The following is a 6450-nucleotide window of genomic DNA, read 5'->3' on the forward strand; positions in this document are numbered from 1 at the left end:
TGGAGTCAGCTGGAGAAGGCAGGGTATGTGGTGTGGGCTGTGCTGCTGGAAAGGGAACCCTAGCACGGTGCCTGATGTAAAGGGTAGTTCTCAAGAGGTACACGTCAGCCTGAGCTAGAAGGACCAGGAAGGAACCCATGGAGGTTCCTGTGACATAGTAGAGAAACTGAGACAAGAAACTACCATCCACAAACCCTGGATCTGTAGAGAGGGGTCCTCTGAGACCTACTTCACCCCCCCCCCTTTATAAAGTACTTCTGTTTCTTTGAGGTTTAAGTGAGGGAGGCAGGGGGAGGTACCCGTGGAACCCTTGCTGAGGCTCTGCCTGGTTTCAGGAACCCAGAGAGGGCATGGTCCACTACAACCAGACTAGAGAGTGGGTGTGTCTGTGTGGAAATGACCATAGGCTCCAGGACTTTAGGGCAGTGGCTGCTTGTATTCATGACAGGAGCATGAGGAGGGTGCCGTCGGAGATCTTCAGAGAATGTGGGCTGCTGGGATAGATCTAGGGGTGCAGGTGTTTCAGGGTGTATTAGCAGCATGCACGTGAGTCCATGTGTGGGAGGAGGGGAGGATGTAAGTGGGTGGAAACTAACTAACTGGAACCTGGTTGTCAGCCTAGGTCTGGCAGCCTCGTCTCTGCCTGTACCACCACACCCCCTGTCTTTCTGTGGCTCCCTCATCGGACCCAGAACCTTCAGCAGCTCACCAGAGATGGCAGACAGCCCTTTCCAGGGTCCTCCCAGCTTGTTCCACTGGGCTAGTGTAGATATTGGCTCCTTCCCTGACAGGCTGGCTTTATAGGGCCTAAGAGAATGTCTCATCTCACCCATAGAGAGGCACACATGCCCAAGGCTAGAAGAGGACACGGCGATACCTCTGCAGGCTGCCCCCAAACACCCCGTTAGTGCTGTGCTCAGGATCCTCTGGGATGCCAAGTTCCAAGGTTAACTCTGGGCTGTCAGGTTCCCAGGTTAGCCTGGAGCAGGATCTGAGCTATTTCCTCGAGCTGGCTCTAACCTAAGCTCCTAAGCATGCTCCCCTTTGCCTCATAGCCTCTATCTGAGCTCCCAAGCCTAAGCCAAGAGCAGGAAGAACCAGCCCAGCCCAGTCAGGAGTGCCTACTGAGCTTGTGGGGCAAGGGCATGGCAGGGGCAGCTCTAGGCAACACAAAAGGGGGTGTCGTGCCCTCCCCTGACCCTGGCTCTTGGTTGTCCTGCATGCAGCCAGCACTAGTAACTGCTCCATGTAACACACAAAGGTGAAGCTTTAAGCATCACTCACTCCCCCTGTTGTCATATCAACACCTGTCCATCTGTCCCTACACACCTCCGCTCATGGCTCCTTCGACAGAACTTCATCCGTATCCCTAACTGTGTCCATTCATTTATCCATCCCTTTATCTAGCCATCCCTCCATCCAACCATCCCTCCCTGCTAAAGCAGGGCAACCAGGTATTTGTAGTAGAGATGGGCTGGAGGCCTGAGCATCCATTCATCCAACCATCCTCCCATTCATCCAATCATACATTCATTGGCCCTCTCATTCATCTACCCATATATCATTCTGTCTGTCCATTGAACCAGCCTAACCAACAAACTGCGCCATTCAGCCCTTTGTCAATTCATGTAACAATCCATAGATCTACACATTCACTGATCTACCAAATCTTACCCCAGTCCATTCATCCATAAGCCCATCTAATCTAGCCAGCCATCAAGGTGCCCACCATCATCCATTAACCCATTTGCCCATTCAACCATTTACTGACTTGTAACATTTACTTACAGTCATAGAAACACTTTCACCCATTGTCAAAAGTGAGCACTTCAGGACTTTCAAAAGTCTGAGAAGGGCCACGTTCTTACTTCTAACCCATCCCAAATGCAGCAAGCTCAAATTTTGAGTCTCTTCCTTTGACTCAGTGCCTGCTCTCGGGACCAAGGCCATCTACCCAGGGTTATCCTGATTCCCTTCTTGGCCCAACACAAGGATCAGAAGGAACAGGGAAGAGCCAGAAGCCAGTGTGTGGTCCTAGGGCAATGTCCTGTGGCAACGCTATAGCCCTTGCATTTGAAAGCTCTGTAAACATATGCACACAGCTAGCAGGTACCTCCCACCTGCATGGCCCCCTCCACCTAGGCCCTGGTTCCTGTTTATAATAGCATCACAACAAGGACATGATCACCTTCTATGGGTCCTACTATGTCCTATGCACGCTACAGACATCCACTCATTCAATGCTGTCATCATCTAGTCAACCTCCTGCATGCCCTGTACGTGTTAGGTTCCAAGAGCTTAGAAGAGAGCACAGATGGGACACATGGTCTCTGCCTACCTGCACTTGCTGGGCCACATGCTTTCCAGACATGATCCAGTTCACAGAAACAGGGACCCTGATGTCCCTGCCACACAACTGAATTAATGGAACCTGGTGGCTTACCCAAAGTCACAGTTCTAGAAAGCAGAAGTGCTGAGCTGTGAACCCACCTGTAACTAACTCCAAAGCACATGCTCTTAGCAGTAGGCTGGCAGTGACAGGTGTCATAGGAATAGGGAAGGACAGAGAGGAACCAAGAAAGCTGGCAAGCTGGAAGAGCCCTGATGTTCTTCTGAAGGCCACAGACCTGGGGAGCCGGGAACATGAAGAGATGAAAGCAAAGAAGAAGAGTCAAGAGGAAGGGAGGTGAAATGGAGCCATGGTGCAGGATGGAGAGGAGAAGGGGCCATGGTCCAGGAAAAGAGATCACTGTCAGGAACAGAGTTGGGACTGAGCCAGGGATGTGAGCAGGTGTCAGGCAGAGGCTAGAGAAACACTGGAGGCCAGAGAGGCCCCTGGCCAAGTCACAGTGTCAGAACTGATTCAGCTGATAAATCTGGGGCAGGGCTACAGCAGGGCAACCAGGTATTTATAGCAGAGATGGGCTGGAGGCCTGAGCATGGTCTTTGGACTCTCCACAAGCCCACCTGAGCAGCAAACTCAGAAAGTACTTCCAATGACACTCTCTTGGCCGGCCACACGTGTCTCTATCTGCCTCTCTCACTCAAAGAGATCCATAGAAATCCCTGCAGCCGATCACACTTCGGAAACTTCTTCTCGTGCCACTGGGGGTCAGGGATTTAACACTGGGTCTTTATGTGGCCACTGTTGCCCAGTTCACTGTCATAGTCATTGTGGACACTCCGATCTTCTTGGCCAGGAACACTCCGTATACACCGGAGTTGGGCACATAGTAGGTGCTTCAAGGATGCTTGTAGAAGAATAGGAGAACGTGTGGACCTAAGAGGCTGTTTGGCAATGGTCCTTTCTTGACTCTGTTATAACTGGGCAGGTTTCCCGTCTAGTCAGATGTCCTCAAATCTAGCTGAGGAACACATTCGTCCCTCAGTGTTTTCTTGAGCTATCACTATGAACCTATGGCAGGTGACAGGTCTAGGGAGATTAATCGTAAGAAGAGTTGTCCCACCTCTCCTGAGTATCCTGTCCTTTTACAGTGCGTGCATTTTATCTAAAAACCAGGAGGAAGTATGTTGCTAAGACTTCAGCATGCCTGTGGCCTGCACAGTGAGGGAAAGAGGCAGGGGCTGGTAATGCACAGGGTGGTCCTGGGTGAGCCTTCCAGGGGTGCCTGGGGTATCATAGTGTGACCATCCCCGTCCATCATGTGTATAGATAGTCAAGTCATACCAGCAGGGCAGGGCCACCATGGCTGGCAGAGTATGGCCCTCAAGACCACTGGCCAGTGCCATGGGAAGTAGCCCTGGAGCGCCAGCCTAGGGGTATGACTGCAGCTGCAAACCCCACTGGAGTTCAGCTCACGACTGGAGAGAGACCGGCCTGGTGAGGGGTTCAAAGACGCCTTTTTTACTGAGGCAAACAGAAAACCTTGCCTCACCTCAGCTGTAATAAGCTAATTTTCTCTTCTAAATGGGTGTAATCAAATTCAGCCCCACAGCCTCATTTCCAGGCAAGTTTATTCATTGTTATTTTTATTCCAAGAATTCCTTGGCATTTTCTGAGAGCCACTGAAGGGTTTAATAGCTGCCTAAGTAACGATGTGCCCTCTTTGGAGAAAACAGAGAAGAAAGGAGTCACGGCTGGGGGTAAGGTTGGGAGGACACACGAGGTCACAGCCCAGGCGTGGGAAGGAGGCCAAAGTGGCCAGACCAAGGGGCACTTGCTGCCTGGCTGGGTGGGCAAGATGGGGCTGTGGTCGGGCCACCAGCTCTGGGGATGAGTGATAGTTATGAAAGAGCCGGGAGTCTGGGCAGAGGAGACAGCGGGGCCTCAGGGTGGAGGCAAACTCAGGCAGGACAGCAATACCCACAATTCAGAGGGCATGGCTCAGGGCCTCCCATCTGCTGTGATGGTAAGGCCCCAGGGAACTGGGGTGGGCGGGGGGAGCTGGAGTTTGCAGCTGTATCCTGTACAACTCAGATGCATGGTGTTCTAGCTCCCAGGAAAGAGCTACTGGCCCCTACCACACCTTATGTGTGGACAGCTGCGCACCTATGGGTGTTCCCTAGAACCAGGAGTGGTCAGCATCCCTCCTTTGTCCTCTGCATCCAGGATGGACCCCTGAGGTGGCAGTAGGGGGCCGAGGATGAACTGATACGGGACAGTGCAGCTTCAAGGGCCTGGGAAAGACCTGCGCTGTGTCCAGAGGAGTGAGGAGCATCCTGGACAGAGGAAGCCAAGGTCAGACATGCCGGGCGAGGATGGGGACAGGTCAGACGTGCAGATGGCATATGGGTGGCTAGAATGGGACTAAGCGTTGGAAGATGGTAGGTGGAAACTTGGAGGGGTTGTGTACCTGAGGGGATTCGAGATGCTGGAGGCAAGAGAGACTGGAGCAAGAGGTTGGGACTCCCTGGATGGGGCTGCTCACCAAGCCTGCGCTATGTCCCCTGACACCCCCTAAATACCTGAGTCAGAGGGAGTTTTTAGCTGTTTTTAGCCTCTCTGGACCTCTCAGTCCTCTCACATATGGCCCACCATCCTCCTTGGCTGAGTAAGACCCCAGAGCCCAAAGGGAGGGCTGGCCGGTGTGTTTCTCATTGTGCCATTTAAATCATTAAACGGTTCTTTTGTAAGAGTCATTTGACGTTCAGGAAGTCCTTTGATGCCTTTCAAAGGCGTTTTAATAAGTGTTTCTAATCCTCTTCTCTTTAAAAACAGGAAGTCACTGTGTGCCGACTGTAAACACCACAAGGTCCAAGTCAGAATGGCGAAGCAGAAGACCCAGGCACCCGGTTGCTGAGCCCACCCCACATGGCCAGGGCCACCGTACCAGGGAGACCTTGGTCTGGAGACGAGCATCAGCCTGTGGAAATGCTGAGACAAGACCACAGGGGACACCTGGGCAGGCACTCATCAGGGAGGATGCTTCTACTCAAAGCCACACTGTGCTCACCAGAGCTTGTACCTCAGCCAGCCACCCCTACCTACAGTACTACCCAAATCTTGGGTCATCTGAGCGGAAAACCCTGCCTGGGGTCTTTGTCCCCTCATGCTCTGTGGTCTTCTGTCTATACCTACACATTGCCTCTATATCCCAGAACCCCCTCTTTCTGCCTTGCTGCACTGTAGGGTCCTACTCATCCCCCAAAGCTCATCCTCCTCCGTGATGATGCTCCTGGTCCCTAGGTTCCCTTTCCCCCTCCAGCCCCAGAGCCCCTGCCCTGGGCCTTCTACTCTATGGAAACAGCTCTTCCCAACCTGGCCTGAGAGCATGATCAAGCCCTGGCCCTACCTGCACCTCTTCTCTCCAATGTGCTGTGGGGTGGGGCAATTGGCTCTGTCTAGGAATACTAGCAGGAAGTAATTACGTCTAGAGAATTCAGCCTCCACCCCATCAGCAACACACACACACACACACACACACACACACACACACACACACACACACACACACACACCCCTGTGGTCCTGCAAGCCTTCTGGAATAGCAGCGAACACGGTCTTTGTCCCCACACAGCATCCTGATGCATGCTGGGTCCAGGGGCCACCAGGGCGGCAGGGAGAGGAGCAGAGGTTGACAGAGGTTGCAGCTGGGCTAGAGGAGGCGCTTGTCCCTGGAACCATGCAAATGCCTCTCCCTCGTCAGGAACTTGGTGGGCACACAAACCAGCTAGACCTGAGCATCTGTCCACTTCTTTCCAACCTCCTGTACCCTTCCCTTTGCCTTCATTCATTCTGCAAGCAAGTGCTTTTTCTGCACAGGAACTAGGGGACTTATGGGGTTGGGAGAGGGATGCAATGCCCCCAGGGGGTCCTTAGCCCCTGGGCCAACCCACCCAAATAAGAGCAGATTCTATCTAAAACACTACATGTGCCCCACTGTGGCTTATAATGGTTAGGTTTTTTTGTTGGTTTTGTTTTTTGTTTGTTTTTTGTTTTTTTGAGACAGGGTTTCTCTGTGTAGTTTTGGTGCCTGTCTTGAATCTCAC

At 52.5% G+C, this 6450-nt stretch overlaps 1 long non-coding RNA gene across 1 annotated transcript; it reads left to right on the top strand.

Moving 5' to 3' along the window:
* Positions 1 to 4288: 4288 nt before the first annotated feature.
* On the top strand, positions 4289 to 5599 carry LOC121822488 (uncharacterized). The gene is made up of 3 exons (XR_006063648.2): positions 4289 to 4370; positions 4571 to 4699; positions 5180 to 5599. It is a non-coding gene; the product is annotated as an uncharacterized LOC121822488 (long non-coding RNA).
* The last annotated feature ends 851 nt before the right edge of the window (positions 5600 to 6450 follow it).

The sequence above is a fragment of the Peromyscus maniculatus genome, chromosome 14 (assembly GCF_049852395.1).
Source record: "Peromyscus maniculatus bairdii isolate BWxNUB_F1_BW_parent chromosome 14, HU_Pman_BW_mat_3.1, whole genome shotgun sequence".
NCBI lineage: Eukaryota > Metazoa > Chordata > Mammalia > Rodentia > Cricetidae > Peromyscus > Peromyscus maniculatus.